The sequence below is a fragment of the Lissotriton vulgaris genome, chromosome 8 (assembly GCF_964263255.1).
Source record: "Lissotriton vulgaris chromosome 8, aLisVul1.2, whole genome shotgun sequence".
Classification (NCBI taxonomy): Eukaryota; Metazoa; Chordata; class Amphibia; order Caudata; family Salamandridae; genus Lissotriton; species Lissotriton vulgaris.
Genome location: NC_141696.1, coordinates 1,008,097,512 through 1,008,111,823, shown reverse-complemented (window position 1 = coordinate 1,008,111,823; position 14,312 = coordinate 1,008,097,512).

Below are 14,312 nucleotides of genomic sequence, written 5' to 3'. Positions count from 1 at the left end.
ATCAAAAAATATGATATCGCCAGTACTGCTACAAACTAAATTCTGGTTACTTCACCAGGCGCACTGGACACCAGCCCGCCTCGCTTCGATAGGACTAAGAGACAGCGATTCCTGCTGGAACTGCGGCATGGATAGAGGAATCCTAGCGCACCTAATCTTTCATTGCACTAAGATCAAAAACTTCTGGAATAAGGTGCTCGACTTCATAAACAAAACCCTAGAATGCAGCCTAAAACAAACATTTGCCACAACAATCACAACGCACATTACACCTGACATAGCCACAAAAGACGACAGAAACCTGCCAGACTTCCTCCTCACGACAGCAGTCAAAATACTACTAACCAAATGGAAGGACACCTCCAAAGCCACTTTCAAGGGGTGGCTGAACTGGGTGACCTTCCTCAGGGGAGCCGATAGCACCGCACTTAGGCACAAATCTTTTAGGTACCCCAACAGAGGGATGTGGTCGAAGCTGGATAAATTACTAGACACCTACAAACCCCCTGGGACAAGGTTTGAAGGCCTAATAAAATAACCAACGTCAATGGATCCCGCGCTCTGTAGCCAAATAACCACCTTTAGCTTCTATGTTTTATGTACCAACTAGACACACGCCCCATCACAACAAACTAAGTGTTTTATGTTAGATGTTAGCTAGACCACGTGGGGTGTACAGGCAAAGGACTGATAAAGCCAAACAATCACCATTCTCTCCCATGTTTTAGGCACCAACCAGACACGCGCCCCATCGCAACAAACTAAGTGTTTTTTTTATGTTAGATGTGAGCTAGACCTTGTGGGGCCGATAGGCTGAAGACTGATAAAACAACCACTGCGGCCCTACATGAACAACTGCAAAACCAGACATATGTTATACGTTATTGTGTCTTTTGCATTATGTAATGTTTAAATACCAATAAATATATATTTTTTTAAAAAGTTAATGTAAAGGATTGTATGACTGTATCGAGCTACCACATACTTTGCGTGTAGTGGGACTGGTGATGTGTGTTTGAGCACGGGCCTCATGCTGCAGGTCCGGTTGGCATGGCGTGCACAATCACATTTATTTATATAATGTAGTCGAGGTTATATCATTGGTTCATTTACATGAGTCATGACCAGCCGTTTTCAGTTATTACGGTGAGTTAGAGTTTATTCATACAACACTGACGCAGTGGAGTAGATTGTTGTAGGTTCCCCTGCATCACATTAGAGTATCAGTGATTCACATTTATTTAAGCATGGTGCTCACGAGTTGTGGACATCATGCAAGGCTTTTACTATACAGGTGATCTGGAGTTGGTAAAGTCTACGTTAAGATGGCACTCACGAGATTTAGCAATCTTGCGAGAGTACGCCTTTGTTATTGCGATCATGGCGAGGAAAGCTGTGTTCACTGGAAACCGTCGTGCAGCGGGAGTGATACCATTGTGGAGTTTGGAGTACCGACCGGTGGCTTCAGCTTTTAGGTAAGGAGAAGTCCCAATTTGTTTGATAGTTACACACGATGTGTTTTGATGTCATGCAGTATTGACCTGTTCACCCGTGTTACAGCTGTGCTTCACACGGAGTTCGATCAACAAGACAAACTTAGGCTGTTACAAATAAGTAGGTAAGTACTCTTCAGGACTATCACGGGCCATTAACAGCTTGCCAAACTCGAAGCGCTTTTAATAATTAGGGCACGTTTATTTTCTTTCATAGTTTTAGTGTTTGACGATTCCAGTGTTTGAGCCTGAGGAAATGTGCTGTGAGTGCATCCACTAAGGTATGTTTTTTTGACACAGTCGACAGACAGTATTGAGCATTAAACATGATTCTTTATCCCTAAGCAATCATGGCATGGTCCTTATTTTCTTTAGATTGTTGAGCTCATCCATCGAGCAGAGAGACTGTGTTTTGTATTAAGTAAGTGGATACATTTTAATTTTGTTGGTGTTGGAGGTTACACACTTACACTTTTACTTTACTTGCACTGGATTAGGACTTTTGTGCATAACATGTCACTAGAAATGCATGGTGAGGTTGACTTGAACACAGAGTCACGGGGCGCATGGCATGCGTAAAGATGCTGGCACAAGTTGAAAACCACAATTCTGTGATTATGAACTTACAATGGTGATATTCTTGATAATTTCCCTGTGCATTGAAAACTGATAAATGACGCGCATATTTATATATTTCAACAGATCCACCCCTGATGAAGGGACAGGCGTCCAGAAATGCATTGGGCTTGTGTTTTTGTTTTTTGTTTCGGATTTTGTCATTGAATTGTATCATGGAAAACTGAGATTGTAATGTATATTGAAATATCTATTGTTTGAATATGTCTGGTGTCATATTGACACATAACATCATGCAATGATTAAAATTGTATGAAGCGATTGATAAATAATTTTTTTATGGAATATTGTTACAGAAACTGTTGCAGCATTTAATCATATTATTATTCATATTAGTATTAACCCCCCTTGTGCTTGTGTGAGCCCATGCCACCTGTTGGGAACTGGCCACTTTTTGATGTTAATGTACACGTTTGGCTAACATTAGTCACACGACGCACGTAAAACAGTAAAACACATTAGCATTTAGGAAACTACATACACAAAAAAAATGTGCGCAGAATCCACACTTCTTTTATCTTTCTTCTTTTTTCTTTTTTCTTTTCTTTTTACTGGGCATTCTAGCAACGTTATGGCCGTACCATAATACTACCAAAAGACTATCTGATCACGGTGTACCCAGATTCTCAGATATTTCACCGACTCAAACGCCCATACTAGAGGGAAGTCCAAATCTTGTGGGTCCGTGCAGATAGTCAAAGGTAGTATCACCGATTTTGCCCAGTTTATAGATAGTCTGGAGAAACGGGCAAATCGAATATATTCGAGCAGAACTGGTGCCAGATGATTTCGCGGCTCGCCGATGAAAAGAAGCATGTCGTCCGCATAAAGCGAAATGATGAGAGGCCGATGATGGAGGTTTATAGTCGTACGTTTGTGGGATTGTCAAATAAGACAGGCCAGATGCTCTAATGTTAGAGCAAACAGTAGCGGCGACAGCAGGCACCCCTGTTGAGTACCCCTAGTGATGGTAATCAAGCTTGAGGTGTGGCCGCCCACCCTAACCCACGCAGTCAGACGTGTGTAGAGCAGCGAGATAAAAAAATAAATATCCCCATTCAATTGAATCGAAACGCCTTGGTGGCGTCTAACATAACAGCCACAGCCAGCAAGTCAGGAGAGAGAGTGTGAAACAGCGCAAATAAAGTATGGAGGTTGTTATATGTAGAATGCGTGGGTATAAATCCTGATTGGATGGGAAGGACCAGATTCTGCATCAGCAATTGAAGGCATGCAGCCAGAATTTTTACATCAGTATTGAATAGTGAGAGAGGCATATAAGAGTCGCAGTGCTCAGGAGATTTGTCTTTTTGCAAGAGCGTAATAATTAAAGCTTTGCAAAGAGACAGAGGGAGGATACCCGACTCATAAGCCTCCGCATACATCTACAATAAAAATGGGGAGAGCTCTTCAACGTAGGCCTTGTAAAATTTAGAGGTAAAGCCGTCTGGGCCCGGGGCCTTCCTGTAGGGAAGAGAAGCAATGGCTGTACGGATATCCTCCACTGCGATAGGGAGACCCAATAACTCCCTTTGCCCTTCCGACAGCCAAGCAATAGCCACCTGTGACAAATATGCATCTATTTCCACCCGGTCAGTCTCTCCGTGGGATGTATACATTGTCTCGTAGGTCTGCCGAAACTGCTCCACAATGTCCATAGTACTATAATAATCTTGACCCGATGCATCTGTTATCTTAGTGATGCTGTCGTGGCTGAGGCGGTGTTTGATATTTTGGCCTAAGTGGTGGCCAAGACACCCCCCCTCTCCGTCAGAGCGAGCTACATAACTCTTGGATATATATCTTATTTCTTCATCTGCCAACTTCGCAAGCTCAAGTGTGGCTTCTTTAAGAGATGCCAGAGTTGATGCAGCGGGAGCACATTCATAATCATGTTCAAGTCTAGTGAGCGTAGTTTCCACTCTGGCAATGTGACCACGAATATCTTTTAATTTGCCAGCAGTCGTACTGATGCACGTGCCCTGAATAGTGGCTTTAAAACACTCCCATAATGTTCCAACCCTATCTACTGTCCCTGCATTCCAGCAAAGTAGTGCGTGATGGCCTCGCAAATGGTTTCTAAGTAGAGAGGATCGATCAGGGACTCAGAGTGGAAATGACATGTGAAGGGCGGTGTGGTTATCGTAGGGATGCATAAAGTGAGTTGTGGAGGGCAGTGATTAGAGAGAGTGCGCAGCAGATTCTCTACCTCCAGCACCCAGCCCGCCACCCCGTCTCCCACCAGCCAGTAGTCGAGACGCGACCACCTGCCATGTACAGAAGAAATATGTGTGCCAGCAAGAGTATCCACATGTCTATGCCTCCCAATGTCTAACAGGCCGAACTCTTCCAGCCCGGCATTTAACACTTGTGCTGCTCGATGAGAGTGTCCATCCCTACCACTAGACTTATCCTTCCTGGGGTCGAAGTGCTTGTTGAAGTCTGGCCAGCTGAGGAGTAGTGCTAAAAAGGTCTCATATAGCCCAGGGTCGTCTATATTCGGACCATAGCAGTTGATTATGGTGACCAGTTTACCTACCAATGTAGCACGCATAACAGCATACCGCCCCTCAGAGTCAATGTGTGTGCAGTGGACTGTAAAAGATACTCCCCTACGTATCAGTGTAAGAACCCCTCGACTTTAAGAGGAATAAGAAGAGGCAAGACGACAGCCAGCCTAGTGGGCCCCAATTTGCTGATCTGTGTGTCTCGTCAAATGAATTTCCTGTAGGAGGGCAAGCTAGTATCATGTTGGTTTAGGTGAGCCAGCACTTGACAGATCTTCTTCAGTGAGTTTAACCCCCTCACATTCCATGTTAGACAGTGAACAGTCACATTGCTACCATGCATAGTAAAAATGAAGCATATAGTGTACAGAATCTACCACTTGACCTGGATGCATATAGAAAAACACAAGCAACCATCGATGCAACAAACAGTCTTCCAGGCTCATGAACATCCCCTAATCACTCCCCTTCCCCCAGACAACCCCCTCCCACTTCAGCAACCCCAACATGCCAAAGCCATCCTGAACACCCACAAACAGATCCTCAGCAAAGCGCCAAGGAGGCAACCAGTGGCAGGGAACACCCATATAGGGGGGCGCTGAGCGCAAACTGCCTTTCGATGTAAACATGAGGTGGCCAAGCTATCGCATGTAGCTGGCCTTAGGTGCATTAAGCATATAACCACCTGGTATCTTTAGAAGAACCATCTCAACACCATAAAACAAATGGGCCATTAAAAAAAAAGGCTTTGTTGCCGCCAATCCCAGAGTCACCACCCACCTCCTTGCATCCAGCAACCCTGCACATAGTGGAACAGCAGAGATAAAGGATCAGAGACAATGCACTCTTGCAAATCAGTCATGTCAGCATCCTCCTCGTGTTGCATCCTCAGGTTTGGGATCCCCAGTGTCTGCATCACCCATAGCCCTTGGGGACCAATTTTGACGGGTCGCAGTCTTTGCAAAGCCTAGAGCTGTCTTCAGGCAGGTGAAGATATTGTATTTCTGGCCATCCTCCACACGTAACCTGGGAGGGTAAAACATAGCGTATGGAACCTGCGCAACTAGGAGTGATTTCTTCGCAGGTTGGTACTCACGTTGTACCTCCTGTACTGCCACTGTAAAATCGTAATAAAAAGCCAGGGTGTTTCCATCATGCGTGAAAGTACCCCTCTCCCTGGCTAGGTGAGAATCACATCCCTATCTCTATAGTTCAATAGGCGGGCAATAATGGGGTGAGGCGGGGCACCTGGTGGCGGTCTTGCAGCCAGTGAGCGGTGGGCGTGCTCCACAGTGAAGACCTGCGATAGGTGTTCCCGTCCAAAAATATCAATGATGAGCTTTTACATGTAGGTCTCTAGGCGCCATGTATTTGTGGAATCTAGGAAATCCCGTAATGCGCATGTTATTACGGCGCAATCTGGCTTCCTAATCCTCATTACGGGCCTGGATGACAGCAAAGACCTTCTCCATAGAAGTCGTCTTCTGAGTGACCTGTTGCAGCCCATCTTCTACGTCTGAGATGCGCGTCTCAGCCTCCCCCAAATGCTGCACATGTTTGTCCAGCTTGGACAACATGTGATCCATCCAAAAAGACAGATTGATATCTCAGTATGCAGCCATGTGAGAGCAATCGCAATGCCAAAAGCACTGCAAGAAACTCTGGATAGTCCGTGGAAAGTAGTGTGGAGGAATAGCCTGCTCCTCACTAATGCAAGGCCTCGTAGTCCACAAACAGTCTCAAAGGCTCAGCCAGTTAATCAGCCACACCGTAGCAGGACCCAGGCATTAAAAAAAATATGCATAGAATAGAGCAAACAGCCAGCCCCACAGGTTAGCGCTATGACCGGTGAAATGACAAAGCACTAGGGAGCAATAGACGCCAGTCTAAGTGTCCGAGTTGTACTCTTAGCAGTGAAAGTGGGCCCAGATGTGGTGGGTGGACCCCCGCCGATCTAGCGCTGTATGGAAGGCGCCACTGGGGAGGGACACAGTAGATTGCCCTGAACAGGGAGATATCAAGGATCATGTAGCCCTGTAGTGATCACCCTGGCCTTCCACAGCCGGAGTCGATCCTGTGCGGCCACCCACACCAAGCAGCCCAATTTCTCCTCAGGTGCAAAGCGTTCAGGATCAATGGCAGCAGGGAGGCTCAGCAGCAAATTACAGAGCAGTGTGCAGGGTGAGCTCGCTCGCTAAGCGGCAGCAGCCTAGAACGCAGCTTGGCTCACTGAGGAGCTTGCAGCAGGCCCGCAGCCCCATGCCGGCGGGCCCTGATTCCCAGAGACAGCGCACAAACAAAATCTAGTCCCACCACGGGCAGATTGCAGGGCAGGGCCACCGAGAAAGCACGGGACCCCAGTGCACAATATCTAGGCAGCTGAACATCACCGGCCCCTCTGAAGCCACCACACAGCACACCGGGAGTCAGGCCAGGTATCTGCACTTAGCCCCGGCACCCCCCGCAGCGCCAGTCGTGGCCTACCTTAAGCGCCCAGACCGAGCGTGCTCAGAGCCGCCATGCTACCCGCGCTGTGTCCGTTGTCTCACACACCCGTAGCCCAGGGAAGACGCTGCAGTTCTTCTTCAAACACAGCCACTGCAGTCTGCTGTTGTCTGGGCAGCTAGTACAGCGATTCAAAGTAGATATCAGCCAGTATTTCAGAGGATAATTGCCAGATCCTGAGCTCTGTCGGCGGAGCAGCATTACGCGCCCTTTAGCGCCCCCCCTACACAGTTAATCTTTGAGCTTGCCTTATTACTATTTCATTATGTTAGACATACGTTAGAAGTGGTCTGTTCTTACGTCTATCCACTGCGTTCTTCAAACAGCAGCAGTTGATACCTTCTGACCTGAGTTGTGAGGTGGGGGACAATAATTTTTTTCCGAATTCCCATTATCTGCCGCTATGGGAAGTCCTATTCATGTCACAAAATTGTGTAACAATGCACAACTCTCAACAATTTTAAATACTGTATCAGGGCAATGCTGCACTATTGTGTAGACACCTGAATCATGACGTTGGAAGCACAAATGTATGTTCAATAACTGTGCATTTGTCTGTAATGCTATACCTTCTTTGACTAGATGTGACTACATTGAGGTATGGTGTCAGAATACAAGGACATATAGCATATGCACTGTTACCCAAAACAGAAATAACAAACTTCAGACTCATGTGAAATAAAGGGTGTCTAACATAATATTATTGATGTAATGCACCTTACCTAAGTCAAGACAGGAGTAGAGGCCACAGTGCCTGAAAATATACATCATAGTTGCATTGCATACAACTTGTTATGTTGAGTGGGTGGGGACTTTTGTGATTGCAGAAATAGTATTCAGTGTTATTTGGAGTGCAAATCAAAATGTGTCCCATCCATGCAACCTATTACTTGTGTAAAATGAGGAATTACCTAAAACTACATCATGGTGTGTTGCAACTTCTGGGAAGTATTTGGAAATATTATATGTACTCTGAACTCTTTCCTGTTGTTTCTAGAGTGCCCTGATAACTTCCAGAAGCCAGAAGGTGTAGGTAACACAGAACTGTAACATGTGTTGTAAAAGCCTCACTTTTATGTATTTCCCTCCTGAACACTGGGTCTCGCTCATCTATGTCTACAATTACCTTACTGCTTAACTTGGACTTTTCATAAATCTTCTTCTCAGTCTAGTGAAATATAGTTAAGGTCACTCTAAAAAATGTTCTCCTCTTCTGTGTTGCCAAGATCCCCATTCTCCTTGCCATGACATACAGTGCAGATATTTTAAAAATAAATCAAAGTTACCACCTGCTTCCCCTTGATGAAAATTTGTGAAGATAAAACACACTTTCTGCTACTCTCAGTAAATTCCAAACTTTGCTTATTGGATTAACAAATCTCGTTCTGGTAATGGCATTTTGTCACTATTTTACGTCATTAAAATTGTGATTCTCTACTTTTTTGGTTCCCTGTGCAATCTTTGTCGACAATACATTACTGGCCTATCATACAATAGAAACACACATTTTGAAATCACAAACCAACTTGGGAATGATTTATAAAGGAAAGACTCTCTTCATGGGTTGAGGGGTGGAGAGAATACTCTGATTGAAATGAAGGTCTGGGTTTAGTTGATCAAGGCAGGTCAATAGTTTATGGCATCTGTTCCCTTCAGTCTCCCAAGGAAAATGATTCCTCACTTGTGTGGGTGGGCCTGCGACTGGGAAGGGCCAAAATCATAGGGATTGAGGGGACAGCATAGCAAACTCAAAGCACTTTATTTATTTTAAAATACACAACAGGATGTGGGAGCATACCGCTGACCTCTCAGGCAAGGTTCGCCCCTGGCATTCTGGAAAATACAGTCTCTTGTAGCTCGCTCCGATAAAGTGCAGATATTTTAAAAATAAATCATGGTTATCACCTGCTTCCACTTGATGAAAATTTGTCAATATAAAATTTTGAGACTCTACTTTTTTGGTTCCATGTGCAATCTTTGTTGACAATACATTACTGGCCTATTATGCAATAGAAACACACATTTTGAAATCATAAAACAACTTGGGAATGATTTAAAAAGGAAAGAATCTCTTCATGGGTTGAGGGGTGGAGAGAATACTCTGATTGTAATGAAGGTCTGGGTTTAGTTGATCAAGGCAGGTCAATAGTTTATGGCATCTGTTTCCCTCAGTCTCCCAAGTAAAATGATACCTCACTTGTGTGGGTGGGCCAAGGGCCTGCAACTGGGAAGGGCCAAATCATAGGGATTGAGGGGATAGCACAGCGAACTCAAAGTGCTTTATTTATTTTAAAATACATTTTTAGGTGATTCTGCATTGGACACCCACACAATTGACGTATAATCTTAATCAGGAGACCAAGGGGAACATTGTGTGGGAGGACATTTGTGCCGGCACTATGATCCACACAGAAATGTGAGGAAAATGTAATTTTTTTCCAGCTAATTTTGAGATTTGTTGGGGATTCTGGGTAGGAAACCCCTGGGAAGATCCACGCAAGCCACACATCCCAGGACTCCCCCAAGTGTTTAGTTTTCAGAAATGTGTGGGTTTTGGTAGGTTTCCCTAGATGGCCACCGAGCCCAGTACCAAAAACGAAGTTGCCCCCCTTTTAAAACTAGGTCATTTTGTAATTGGTAATTTTGATGTCTCCACAATACATTTTGGACCCTTCCCTGCCATGGGTGCTTGCCTCACCAACACAAGTGAAGTACCATTTTATTGAGAGACCTAGGGGAAAGCTGGGTGGTGGGAAATTTGTGTCAGTCCAGTGATCCCACAACTTTCCTATACAAAACCTGAGAAAATGTTTTTCCAGCTAAATTTGAGGTTTACAGGGGATTCTGGGTAGGACAATGCTGTGAGGTCCATGCAAGCCATACCTCCCTGGACTCCCCCAGGAGTCTAGTTTCAGAAATGTGTGCGTTTGGTAGGTTTCCCTAGATAGTCACTGAGCTTGGGACCAAAACCCAGGTGACACCCTCTTACAAAACCAGGCAGTTTTCTGACAGGTAATTTTGATGTCTCCACAAAACATTTTGGGCCCTTGCCTGTCGCGGGTACTTGTCCAGCCCACACAAGTGAGGTACCAGTTTTATTAGGTGACCTAGGGGAACACTGAGTGATAGGAAATTTGTGTCAGCCTGATGATTCCACAACTTTCCTACATAGCAACGTGAGAAAATTCGATTTTTTTCCCGCTAATTTCAAGGTTTATAGGGGACTCTGGGTAGGAAAACTTTGTGGGTCCATGCAAGCCATACTTACCTGGACTCTTCCGGTTGTCTAGTATTCAGAAATGTCTTCGTTTTGTAGCTTTCCCTAAATGGCCGCCGAGCCTGGCGTCAAACACCCGGGTGACCCCCTTTGCAAAACCAGGTCTTTTTGTGATAGGTAATTTTGATGTCTCCACAAAAAGTTTTGGGCCCTTGCCTGTCACAGGTACTTGGCCCACCCACAAAAGTGAGGTACTATTTTTACAGGAGAACTGGGGAAATAGTAGGTGGTGGAAATTTGTGGCGTCCCATTGATCCCTCAACTTTCCCACACAGAAAAGTGAGGAAAACGTGATTTCATTAGCTAAATCTGAGGTATGCAGGGGATTTGGGTAGAAGAATGTTGAGCAATCCATGCAAGCCCCACCTCACTGGACTCCCCTAGGAGTCTAGTTTTCAGAAATGTCTGGTTTTGGTAGGTTTCTCTAGATGACCGCTGAGCCCGGGACCAAAAACGCAGGTGACTCCTTCGCAAAACCAGGTAGTTTTGCTATAGATAGCTGGGCACCTGTGTTTTGGTGTAAGGATTTCAATGATGCTTGGATATCCTTAGACAATAAAAGACATAATATTTTACAGCAATCAAACAATATCAGTAAACACAATTGGAAGAAATAACTTTATGATTCAACAGTTTGATAAAAGCAACCGTGGACTTGTTATAACTATAGAATCTCCTGAACATATATCACCATGATCTGAAAAATCAATAGAAGTAGACTTCAAGTAAAATGTTCACGAGGGTTGTTCGGTACAAGTTCCGTCAAAGCATTGATCTGATACTTAAACTTAAACACTTTACTTCTAGTTTTTCAGGAGGATTAAAGATTGCATCCAATATATGATCAGCTGACTTGTCAGCCATTTTTCATTAGTTAAATCAGACTTAGATTTTCCAGGTTATCTATGAAAGATCTGATAAATGTTTAAATGGGCTAATCGAAACGAATGTTGAGATTCACTAGAGGTTGAAATGAGGGTGGCTAAAGAAATTTAGGCAATCAATTAGTTAATAAGTCATAGCCCTCTTAAATCACTTCCAACAAAAGGGTTTCCTAGCATGTGTCATCGAGTCAACTAGAATATGGGATCATTGACAGAATATCGGAAACAGAAATATCATTGTATCAAAAATACAGAGAAACAAAATATTGAGTAGGTAAGTTGAAAGATGTGATGATTTATGGGCATATGCATAAAAAATCGGTAAAACGAGTCCTTATTTGTGAAAAATAAGGAATCGCAAATAAGGACACGCATACCGAGATGCATCAACAGATTCGGTATTAAATACCGAATCCCAAAAAATTGCTAAATAAATCGGAAACCACGATTGCGAGACTTCAAATTAAAGAATAGCAAATAACGAATTAGCAAATACTGAATCGGTATTTGTGATTTTGGTATTAGCGAATTTGCAACAACAAAAATATTTGCATTGGAAGCAGGTTGATGACATCACAAGCAGGAAGTAACACAGCCCATGCTTCATTCAGAGCCCCACTGAGGAGCTCGGAGGAGGAGGCAGAGCACAGGAGCTGAGGAGTGAGACAGTGACTGCACAAACCAGCACAAACCAGCTATTGCACAGCCATCCAGGATGGAGAAGGATGCTCCCCAGGACAAGAACACGCCCAGTAAGAGGAATCGAAGGTTTTCTGATAAAGAACTTGAACTACTCATCGAGGGGATGAGCAGAAAACATAACAGGCTGTTTGGCAAGCTGTCCCTAAAGGTGCCTGAGGCAGAGAAGCGCAAAATCTGGCTGCGCATCAAGGAGAGGGTAAATGCTGTATGAGTCACCCACCGCAGCATAGACGATCTGAAGAAGAGGTGGTATGACCTCAGGAAAAGGGCAAAGGAGAGTATTGCAGAAAGGGTGAAGGATGCAACTGGCACAGAAGGGGGAACATCCAACGTCACACCAAACACAGCCCTCGAGGACCTCGTTGCGGCTACCATTGAGCCTGAAGCTGTTGTGGGGGTCACCCAATTGGACACTTCCGGCGCTGCAGCAGGACAAGGTAAGATACATGCCAGTGCAGATACGCAGCATGTTGTCTACCCCTGTCCATTCCCCCAGGCCAAACACAGTGCACATGTAGCCGTGTCTAAAGCATATGCCCTCACCAGAGTGTTGCATCATGGGGGTTGTAGTCATATCATGAAAGTGTGCATGTCTGAACCCTGATGTTAATGAAATGAGACCCGCAGCACAGGACCAATTGTCAGTCAAAATATGTCCTTTATGTAGATGAAAGTATGCAACACACATACATCTTGCCAAAATAATAACAATGTACTGTTTCACACACAGATCCATTCCCCCTGGATTCAGATGACAGTGGACGCCTCATCATCTCTGAAACCACAATAGTGACCAATGCTGTGACTCCGCAGGGACGGCAAACCACGACACCACCAACACCATCACCACCACCGCGGACAACGCCACCACCACCACCGCGGACAACAACACCAACACCACCACCACCGAGGACAACAAACACAAGCCACAGGGCAAATGTCCCCTCCCTGCAGGTGATGGGGATGGAGCAGAGGCCAGCAGCCACAAATGTTCCACAGCAGTCAGTCGTCACTCCGCCAGCTCCAACACCAGCACGTGTCCGAGTCCGACAGCGGGGCAGGCCCCTGGGTAGAGCTGCAGAGAGATCTGAGGATCCAACACAGGGCTACGGTTTGGTTGAGACATGGATGCTGTGGGACCAGTGCCTGCAGGGGAGACACATGGGTGCCATAAACATTAATATGTCTAAATTGGCAAACAAAATTGGCACCATGACTGACGCTGTGGGTGAGATGACCACAGCCGTTGCTGAGGGTAACAGAGACATGAAACTGTGCCTGCAGGATCTCACACGTGCTGTCATAGCAGGGCAACAGAGCGAGCGCAGGAGGCATCGGCAGAACATGCTCTGTTCCAATGCCTCCATTAGGGCCATCACTAAGCTGTGCAACAGCACAGCTGTATTATCACTCAGATCTGTGTCCCTGCAGGTCGACTTGGGCCATTGCTGTGGAGATGTGGCAAAGTCCTTAGAAAGAGTGACCACTGCAGTGGAGCATCTGCCGTCTGGGACTTTTAGTGCCTGCAGTTTAGGAGTGGAGGAGGGGAGTGAGGCTGCTTCAAGCGTCAGAAGCGTCTCTGTGCCGGAGGCCAGCGAGAGGAGGCGCAGTGCGCGCAGCTCCACAGTTACTGACACACGGTACGTGGGAAGTGCAAATAGCCATGTTCTATTGGCTCCCTGCCCACGGTGACATAACCATGGGCCACATATACTACCACAAGATACTCCCGTAATGACAACGGACATGTATCCCATCCTATTATTTGAATCTGCGTCATGTTGGAGTCTCATCTATATGCACCTGACAAGTGCTCATGCGCATTAAACATTTTCAAACATTTTCACATGATATGGGAATGCCCAATGTTGCAGGACTATTGGAGAAGAGTGATGTGCTGCATGCGGGAAGTGTAGGAGGTAGAGCTGCGTCCTGAGGCGAAAAGATGCCTATTAAACATTTGGGAGTTAACAGACCTACCAGCGAAGGGGAGGCTATGGGTTACGCTTGGACAGACGGTTGCAGTGTGCAACATTGCAACACTTTGGGGAGCAGCCACGCCTCCAACACTCACCGCGTGGAAAAAGGACATGGATTGGTGCATGCTCCAAGAAAAAACTGTGTACACGGCACGGGGGTGCCCCAAAAAATGGGGGGCGGTGTGGTCTAACTGGAATGACTACAGAGGCTACATCTGTGAGCCCCCTCAGCCCAGACATACAGTAAAGTGTAAATGGTTAACTGCAGTACTGACTATGCACCGTGACACCCATGGCATGCTGTGAACTCTGTGTTGTTTCTGATGCAT